The sequence below is a fragment of the Megalops cyprinoides genome, chromosome 10, assembly GCF_013368585.1.
Source record: "Megalops cyprinoides isolate fMegCyp1 chromosome 10, fMegCyp1.pri, whole genome shotgun sequence".
NCBI classification, from domain to species: Eukaryota; Metazoa; Chordata; class Actinopteri; order Elopiformes; family Megalopidae; genus Megalops; species Megalops cyprinoides.
The window spans coordinates 26089202-26100366 of record NC_050592.1 but is presented as its reverse complement, the minus strand read 5'-3'; positions in this window follow the sequence as shown (position 1 = coordinate 26100366).

Genomic DNA, 11165 nt, shown 5'->3' with positions numbered 1-11165 from the left:
AAAACTGAAGATTGATGGATTTGGGCTCCTTTCCACTTGTTGCATTCCAGAATGTGCACTCTGCTGTACAGAAGACTCCCTGGCTGCACCAGCTTGTGACCTCATACAGGAGAAATACTGACCAAGGACAGTATGCACTGTGTTCCCTTTTGGCCTGGCTTTTGTCAGGTTTATGATGATCAACGTATGCTTATAAAGCTTTTGATTCAGCAATGGTAAGGACAGGATGTCTATTCCAAAGATGTAATATGTGATATTTTGACATGACAGAAAGAAGAATATTTTCATCCCAAGCTGAAGCACTATACTCATCATATGCTGGTGACATCACAATCAAGGTACTGTACTCATCACAACCTGGTGATGTCACAAAGGAGCACTATGACCATCATATGCTGGTGACATCACAACAGAGGTGCTGTACTCATCACATGCTGATGACAATATTTGTAGCTGCACTTATACTTAATGTTAAAATATATAGATGAAAACCCTGAGGTAATGTCATGAGTCAAGTAAACAGTATTTGATGCTGAGATCATTGTATACAGAGTCCCACTAGTCTTGCTTGATGATCATTATGATATCACTATTATTCACAGAGAGGTTCTCAAAGTGCATAGCTGATTCCTGTGTGCTGTGCTTTACAAATTCATGCCATACCAGGAATGTCAAAAATGTTCCAAGGAGGTTATGCTTACATAAACAAAAGATGCACCCTTCACATTGTTATTCAAACACAGGATATCCTGAGTTTGAATCCCGCAGATATATTTCAAAGTTTGATATTCCCTATTGTTAAAAAAATCCTCAGTATGTAAGTTCACACTAAATAAATCATCGTTATCATCAAGTATCTTTCTTTCGCTTTTCAAAACTCTTTTTGTTGCTCCCTGTGCATCACTTATGACCTGATGGACATTTCTGAGCTGAGTTAATCTGTTTCACATTTCAAACTTTCTTGTATAGTTGTTTGCATATTTCCCTCTGTTCTCAACTGATCTGTTACAGCTCAAAGATGCCAAAAACAATTTTGACTAATTTACCACAGGAATTTTAAAATGTTCAGTGTGTTTATCTAAAAAAGAAGGGGAAATGATAGCAGGGGCAGGAGACCACTACAGGCAAAACTCACCTACCTGTGTGGCAAGCATTGCTGTAGGTTTAAATATAAATAAACCATGTTGATTCTTGCATGCTGGAGCTCATAGTCCCGTGCATAATGGTTTATGTTATTTAAACTGGTATTTTATTTTGCTGTTTTTTTGTGTAGAGGACCCTAGGTCGAAACACCTTTAGATAAATAGACCAGTGTCAAATAAGATAAGTTCTTGTCTGTTAATGTGGTACCTTTACTCTTGACATGCTTGAGCTGAACTGTGGCCTGTGTTTTAGATTCAGAGATCTTTGGCTCGCTGTGATGAAGACTATGGTGTTTGATGGTGTCAGGATCGGTGATTGGGACACAAACGCGGACCACAGGGTATACGGTTCCAAGTGTTTAATCGGAATCGGTAGGCAGTTCGTGGTACAGGGACAGGCAGGGTTCGAAAACACGGGGAAGCAGTCCGGGGGCAGATCCAGAATTGGTAGTCGGGGCAGGCAGAGTCAGGAACCGGGCAGGCGAGTGGCGTCAAACAGATCCGAATCGGCAGGCAGAAAACGAAGTCAGGAATCAGGCAGGAATGGCGACAGCAAGCAAAACACGGAAACTAATGCGGGGGACGAGACAGGAAAAATCACTGAAACGAACTAGCAACAAGACAGAGACACGCAGGGAAGATATAGGGCTGGGGTGACGAGGCAATGGGATGCAGGTGAGCAGGCAGGCAGGTGCAGGTAATGAGGAGATCAGGTGGGCGTAGACCAGGCAGGGAGCGGGGCGGGGCTGGAACACAAGCAAAACAAAAGCACAGGGACGGGGAAAAACAAAAACACCGCGGCTTAAGGGGGCGGAGCCCTGACAGATGGTGCTTTAATAAAAACAGTTTTATTTTCTTTAGAGGGTTCTAATGGCTGAACATAAGATGTCTGTGGCTGTGAGGTGATATGAGCATTACAGACAGCATGTGTGTCTTCCTGGATTGTGCTTGTATGTGTGTGTACCCATATGTGCAAACAGCCTAACTACATTTGGAGATGTGTGGCTGGTAATTCAGAGATTTTAGATAGGATCACGGAGTGATGCAGTCCAGCTGATTTGGGTCATTACTGGACACCAGATCCATTCCATGTTCCCACAGTGGGACAGCAGATCACTTTACATATGAATGTACCTCATACTGTGTACTGGACAGTGGCATCCATTGAAGGCCAATATTACAGAGTCCATGATCAAACATACTTAGGACCCAATAGAGTAAATTCATATTTAATAAATCCGACTTCACATTCCATTCCATAGCAATATTGAAGGGTAATTGTTTATGTACATCTGACAGCTCGTCTGTCCATAGGGATCAGTAAGGAACACCCTCTCTACATGTGTGGCACGCCCCCTTGCCCTCTGACCTCTCCCTTGGAGGAAGCCTGAGGAGAGCGGATATGTGCTGGACCGAGAGCTGTGGCATCTGTCTTCCTGCCACTCACCCCACCCCAAAATAGACGTTTAACTGCAGCCTAGAGTGTGTGTGTATGCGCGTGTATGTGTGTATGCGCGTGTGCGCGTGTGTGTGTGTGTGCAAGGGAATTTAAACTGTCCTTGAGAGAGGAGTCACATTGCACAAGCTCAGACAGTCTCTAAGCGACACACTAAACAGACTTATGCTTGTTAGTACGCTCATGATAGTTTGCTTGTGTGTGTTACCACTAAGCATAATTGACTTTGTAACTTTGTGGTGGTCAACTGTACAAATGATACACAGCCCATACCCTATTATTTTCCTTGCATGCCTCCTGGCAGCACCTTTTGCAATAACGTCACCCCAATGCTTGGCAATATTGGTAATATTAGCATCACACTGCATGTCTTCTGATGGTTCCTGAGCTCTACTGACATTTTCTTATCGAAGGAGCTGATGTATTGAATTCTGTTGACAGCAGTGAAGTGTCATCAAATGGAGAATAAAAGGAAGCTGCTCAGTCATCATTGCTGTGGGCCATTAGAAACAGTGGGGTTAATTAAAGTGTATCCATGCATGGCCTGTGCTGCTTGACTACATTCACAGCCTCCATTTAGCATGCTAAACTGCAGGGGCAATTCAATGCATGGATTTATTCATTATCTTTGATTGTCAATTCCACTGAATTTCAGGACTTTTTCTCCTGCGGTCTCTCTCCCTCTCTCTTCCCTTCCCTTTATTTCTCCTCCTCCCTCTCTTCCTGCCTCTCTTGCATTTTCCACCCCCTTATTCACCCCCTTCTCTCTGTTCTCTTTTCTCTCCCTCTGACCTGCACCTTCTCTCAGTGCCACTCTCTCCTCCTTTCTCTCTTCCTCTGTGTAAACCCCTTTCTCCCTTCCTCTCTCTTTCCGTCCTTCCCTTTCTCCCCCTGTCCTTCCCTTTTCCCCCCTGTCTCTCTCTCTCTCTCTCTCTCTCTCTCTTTCTCTCTGAGACTCATAAAAGTGCTCTGTAACTCTTGGCTGAACGGGCCGTTAACCAGCCCTAATCTCCAAGCTTTAAAAGCCCTGCTGACTCTGGTGCATTGACAGACTTCCTGTGGAGCTGCGCGCTGCATGTATCGATCAGTGCTGATGCGCCCTCTTACTGCCATTTAGCCCCGCTGGTTCCGCCGCGCGGCAGCCATTAGCCTGGCTGTAATTTCAGACATGTTCCATTATCAAACGGAAATGCAGGGAGCATCTGAGGCCACTATGCCACTAAGCCCATCGCAGACTCATTTCATATTAATCCAGTCTGTGAGTGTCTGTGCGTGTGTGGGTGTGTGGATGTGTCTGTGCATGTGTGTGTGCGTGTGCGTGTGCGCATCTGTTTATACTCTGTCTTCACTAGCGAAGCAGTGGAGTGGCCACCTGGCTGTCTGAGCTGTTGCCAGGTTGTGAGTGACCATGAAGCTGTCCGGTCTGAGTGGCAGGACACACTGCCCTTCACTGATGGCTAACGACAGTGCAGTGAAGCAGGGTCATAGGGGGTAGGAAGTGGGGGGAGGGCAGATGCTAGTGTCTGGAATGCCCAGAAATTGCCTGAGGACCTTTTGGAATTTCAGCCTCTTCAAAATAGAAACTGAAAAGGCTTTGAAAGAGGATCCTCCTGAAAGAGCTACTGTGAAAATAAAGATCAACTGAAACTGCATTCAGAAATACATCCAGGAACACCTGGCTAAATCCACTTTGTGGGTTTGTCTGCTGATATATTCATTATATATACATATATATTCATTGAACATTGAAACCAGGGCATGTCATAATGGGGCACATTCACACACACATACACACACATGCATGTGCACAAAGACACACATACAAACACACACACACGCAGACGCACGCGCACACACAGACACAAACACACACACGCACGTACACACACGCAGACGCACGCGCACACACACGCGCGCATACACACACACACACACGCAGATGCAAACGCACGCGCACACACACACACACACACACAGCCTACTCACCCAGACAGAGAGTTGGTTTGACAGAGGAGGGGGAAAATGTGGACTGGGGTAATTGTTATGGTACAGAGATCACTGTGGAGTGTGCATCCCTCACTTTTCTGCTCACACACACTCAAGAGATGTACTTAAGATGCACTGTACATAAATCCCATGTGGCCCTGTCTGGACACACAAACACAGTAGTGGAAAATGCTGTCCTCATTATGGATAGAATTTCAGTTTTCTCAAGTGATCTCCAGAGGAGAACTGAAAGTCATTGAATCAGATTGTCTGCCCTCTAGTACAATAGTACAGTAAACCGCCCCTGTATCAGCAAAAAGGAAAAACTTCACCCACACACAGAGCTTAAGTGATATTACAGGCTTGATGCCTACCCTTTCAGTGGGATATATGAAGATTGCACTTGCATTTGGCTAACATTTAGTAGAGAGTTGCTGCCCCTAGGTGTACAAAGCTGGCAATGTAGTTGGAGAAGGACAATACCTGTTGACCTGGCCAGCTAATCATTGTAACCAAGGAGAAGCCACTGTGGATGACCTCACAGCAGGTGAGAGAGGAGCTATGTAGATGTGGTTGGTACAGTACCAGTGGCCAAGCATGTTGCAGATCAACTCTTTCCATAACGTATTTTTTCTTCTCCCTCTGATATCAGTGTCAAGACACCTCTGGCAGGATATGGCTGTTATTAATAGTTAGGCTACTGCACCCCCACCTTATATTTTACATGCAGAGTTAGTCACACATCCCTCTGGGTACCTAGGAAATGGGTGCAATTCCTCTATGTGTGGAATTTGGGAGTTTATTTTGGGAATTTTATACATAAACCATTAAAATTAAGTTCAATGGGATTCAGAGTTTATTGTGAGTTAGCTACTGTGCTAGCAACAGTATATCAATTCTAAATAGTTGTGTATTTAGCCAACAAGCCAGCTAATGAGCTCTAGCCATTAGATACTATCATAGTGTAACTGGAGTTCCTGGTATTACATGGCCAGCTAGCTGAATAACAGTAGCAACAAGCTATTATTATTAGTCTAATTACTCTGTCTATCTATCTATCTGTCCTATACAGCCAAGTGGCTATCACTAGGTCACGAATCTATGGCAAGGGTAATATTTATTTTTATTTCCTCTTGCGTATGTGGTGCATTTAGGGACACGGTCATGGAAGGAAGCCATTGATACCGCATTCAATAAGTCAAAATATGTCTCCAAACTCAGAGTGACTCAGATCAATTTTTTGTTTGTGATTGGATCATAGCTAAGAAAAGAGACCACATCACGGGTAATCAACATCCTGAAGCTGAACCATGTACTGAACTATATAATTTTGACACAGTAAGTCAACCTAATATACGGAGACAATTTCCAGATCTCAAAGTAAGTATCCTATACTACATATCTGAATGCAGACTAAATTAACACTGCTCTTTCAGTGCACTAACTCTGAAATCAATGCTTATTTAAGTCTGTCTGTGTGTACATGCCACTGTCTCTGAAACTGCCATTAACATGGTTTGATCTCTGCTTGTGCCACATGGAGAAGTCGCAGCTGAATTACAGTGGCATGAGGCCAAGTGGGCCTATATTAGCCATAGTTTAAGCAAACGTCCCTACAGCTACAGTGTTTACGCAGGTTGCATCCCACATACCTCTGTCCCTAACTCCTCCTTAATAACCCTATCCCTAACACTGCCCAGCATCTTCAGTCACACAGACAGATATGCAGGCTGTAAATATTCTGCTTCCTCTCCCCTCTACATCTCAGATCACTGTGCACTGGCATTCTGCTCTCAGATTGGATGAATGGAGCACAGCACAGGTTATATTCCCCATTTGAGATTTATGTCCAGTAATGTGGTCACTGAGCTATACATCACTGCAGCTCTCTCCCCCCCCCAACCCCTCCCTGTCTCTGTCTCTGTCTACAGCAAGCTGGCTGTCTGCACGCCAAGATTACCCCCCCAGCACCGCCAGACTTGGCACCAGGCACCCCGTCCAAACATCTACATCTGCGTCTGCACATCAGTACAGTTACATATCTGTTCACTGTCAGTCTATACTGACCTGGCACCAAGCTTCCTTCTATATCTGCACTGGAAAATGAATGCTTTTAAAGGTTGGTTTATTCTAACCTGGCAACACACTGTAAAAGCACGAATATTCTACGCCTCTGACCACATACTCGACTGGCACCAAGTATCAAGATCACATAGCTTTCCTTCTGTACATCTGCATTTGCACATCAGCTGTGCTTCAGAAAATCAGGAAACACAGTGTACACAATTTATAATAACAAAGGGAGCAATTTTGTTCATATATTTACCATATCACAATTAAAACCCTCTAAATGTAAGCTGCCAACTCATCCCTTGTAAGTCTCTGCTGTTATTACACAGAGAGCACAGGCTCACAAAGCTAACACATTACCAAAAAAGGCCTCTCAGAGAATCACTGCAATACAACTGGCAGGTAAGAATAAATATTGAGAGTACAAGGAAAATAAAATGATCAAATGCGCTACGCTGATATTCTAAACAAGCGTAATATGTTCAATGTCAGTCTTTTTGTGTGATCCACCTGTAATATTGCCCCTGCCCATCTGCTGTTTTAACAGTCTCACAGAGACCACTTTCCAACTGTCACTTAGCACTGCACTCATTCTTTACTGAAAAAGGACATACACCGGAGCACTGAAGGTTTGTATACAGAGACAAAGAGAATGAGAGCAAGAGTATGACAGAGGGAGAGAGGGAGTTATATGGGGACGGGACGACCAATCGATTTGTTATACCAATTAGGACCTGGCTAAAAATATTCAGATCAATCATAGAACTAATTACACTGTATAGCAGCAGAGTGTGGAGCCTGCTTACCATAGCACATTTTGTATGCAATGTTTCAGATGGGATAATCACCCATCTGAAACTTTGCATACAAAAATTCTGTAGAAGTGTCTTACAGGTACAGAGAAAATATGAAAACACTGCATACAAGTGCAGAATTAGGCAAACACCCTTGACTAATTAACATCCAAGAAAAAGCCATCACAATCTGAAAACGCCTAAAAGAAAGCAACTCCCACTTCTCCTATTATAAAGCTCTCAATTGCAAAGAGTTTAATAACCAGAGAAGTCCCCTCTGCCAGCTTCAGGAGAGCAATGCACAGAAAATTTGATCCAAACAAATTATAACAAAACAAAAAGAATCATAAATCACCCATGTGAAAGAAATGAGAAAACCACAGCATGGAATGCTATTTGGCTATACAGAATAGATGATCGCAAACTGTTCCACCACCATGCAGATCAAAACTGAGGAAAACATTCACAAAGTGCAGATTCAGTGAGCACAGCTTAGCCATAGGGACACATCATAGGCAGACCTGTGTGCCCAAGGATGACAGGCTGTGCAGAGTCTACCCCCAGAGAGGGGTCAAGAAAGACATACATTTCCTAAGAGACTGCAGTCAATATTCAAACTGAAGAACTGACAGCTTCCCCCAAATTGAGAAAGAAATGCCAAGACTTTCAGAACCTTTCTTGTATATTATTATTTGCATTATAATCGCCATTGTCATTATTACTGTTAATTAATTATTTCTCGTTTCAAAAGGAATGTTGTTCATGAATTGCTTTGGCGACATTGAGTTTTCAGTTCGTCTAGCGGCTCAATCCTGCTCCTGGAGCCCCCCCTGCTCTGCATGTTTTCCATCTTTCCCTGCTCTACCTACCTGACTGAACTCCTGACTGGCACTTTTGATTAGCTGAGCACACCTGATTTAATCAAGAGCATGTTAATCACAAGGATAGAGAGAGAGACTTGTGGCTGAGGTGCCCAATTTTTAAATGTTAAATCGTAACGAGAGTGGTGTACCATACCTACTTCCATGATCAGTTTTCTGAACTTAAATTCTTCGATAACTAATAATAGTAATCCACTAACAGTGTTAAATTTCATGTGAACAACGTCTGCCCCCTGCTGGCAATGTCTACAATGACATGTTCCGTTTAAAATGAATGTCTGTCCAGCATTCCCATAAACAATCATGTCAATGTTGTGACGCATTTCTTTCAGACTCAGAAAGAGTCACATGTCATTATACACATAGGATTTGTCGCTGACTGTATGTCCGTTATAATCATAAGTCACTGTGGTTGACACAGTGTTGTGTCAACCACAGTTAAAGTGGGACATCTAAATTAAATCGTTCATGTTTCCGGGGGGTTTGTTTTAGTGATACTCTACACATGTGAACTACTGTTTGCAAATGTATTGCAGGTTCGTAGCACATACGTGCACGTTTTTAATTACTTTGCTAGTACGCTAAGTAAATTAATTTGACATTGTACGATTAGTGCGATTGAATTCTCTAACCTTACCTAACACATCTTGATGATCTCGGCGTTCGTGTTATCAACTCCAAATGACACAAAGGATAAATCTGGACTGACTCGTTCCGGTTTCAGGTGTTGCTAGCTAACCAGACTGATTCTTCAAGGGCAGAAAAGAACCTAGCTAACGTTAGCAAACTGAAGTTGTACTCTCAGAGGTGTAAAACACGGTCGCAATTATACACGATTCTTGACATAAAAGTGGTTAACGTTAGCTTGTTAGGTTGTCGACTCACGTTATCTGTGTACGTTTTTTTATTATTTATTTTTCTAGCTACTTGTTACTGTTGTGACTTTTTAGAACTAAATTGGGTGAAGTTATTTGATACATCTGATATGTACGCAGTTTATTTATTTACATAATTTTAATTGACTGAGCTCACAGTTCTTGATGTACTCAATCCATGGTAAACTCGGAGACATGGAAAGTGAAAAGAAGCTCTAACAATTCACAGTAACTACATTATTAACATAATGTAACCAGGTCTTGATAAACGTTTGTAAAGGTTGAATTAAAGAGCAGGTCAGGGTTGCTAAATTGACAAGTGCCACCCAGAGTGCTTATTTATGTTAGGGATTATGTACGTCATTGAAAAACTGACCTACTTTTTGTAACCTTCATAGCAAAACTGACCTACATTTTGTACCCTTGGGTTGATTCCTCTCAAGGAGGCAACCCTCCTCTTAAATAACACATTACCAACAGCTGTTGCTGATGGACTTTAGGGATACAGTGTATTTTTAAATGCTTTAGTGAGCATTCTTACCAAACTGCATTCCAAAGTGTTACCATCGTGATTTTAAAATATATATTTAAAGAATAATGTGAATTATAGCTAGTCTATTTGGTTATCCTGACACAGATACATGTTTGTCACTCCACCCTGAGTGGGTTGTTGATTGACAGCTTGTCATGTAATCAGTGTGTTTGTGGATGCATGACTCATCGGAAACTGCAGTAGTAAAAGTTTAATCACTGCAATCCTTGACCTCAGCCCCTCAGCCAAGAGGACGTTTCGGACACTAGGCAAGCTTTAACAGCTGTTCTCTCAAATTAGCCACTTGAGTTGCCGCTTTGGCTATAGCTGTATAGTAATGATCCATTGAGCTTTTTGTTGACAGTGAGAATGCTGTTATTTACAAAATCTTGAATTGTGGTTTTCATTAATGTAACCAAACAGCAGTGCTCGTAGGTAGGCCTTTAACGTTATGCATTGTTTGTAAGACCATTTTTATGTCAGTGTTAGGGCAAGTAAACATATAGTTGAGAACTGTTTCTTTTTAAATTGATGAGGCATTATGAAAAAAGTGACTCGTGTCACATGCATATGTGAGACTGACATAGGTGTGGTCAGCTTCATTAAGCCCCTTGTGTCTGACTGTTGTAGGAACTTTCTTCCCTTATCTATTGATGATGTATCAGAATAAAAGTATTACACTACAAGGTTATGATTAGGTGGGCAGTCTGATTGTGGATTTGCTGTCGGGTGCAGAATGTGTCTAGGGCATTCCATCCTGCTTTGTTGCTGTGTCTTGGTGTGTTCATTGGCATGGTTTTAGTGGTGGTGATTGTGTAGCACTGGTTAATTGTCAGGGCTGTGGGACTTGATTTTTTTAATAGTTACAGAGATCTCTTTTAACGCTGTATAGATAGGTTTATAAGTGCAGATATTAAAGTTACATTTCAGGTTCAAAACAATAGCATATGTAGTATTTGGGCTTCTGTACAACTAATGTGTAGTGATTGATGACTTCTGTAAAACAGGAATAAAACCAGACATTCAGAACCCTTTTGGTGTCCCTTGCTTGTCTTCTCTGCATTATTTCTCTGATTGATAGGCTATTTATCATTCAGATTGACAGTTTTTGCATGACCTTGCTGCCCCATTTTTTATTTTACCCATTTTAGTCACACTGTGATGCATGAAAATCTCTGTTATCCAAATTTGAGACTTCTCTGGCCACAGCCCTCAGTCCTGATCTGATAGTTTTACATCTGGGTCAAAATCATAGTCGGCTTGTCCATCTGCTTTTTGCTGTGCTCTGATTGGCAGATTTCTGAAAGTTCACAGGCCCTATCAGAAGCTTTCATCTTGACCTTTGACCTGTCTGCCTATGTCACTGTAGAATGGTCCTTCACCGTGTAGGCTGTCACCTCCTCAAGAAGACCCACAATGCACTGGGGCC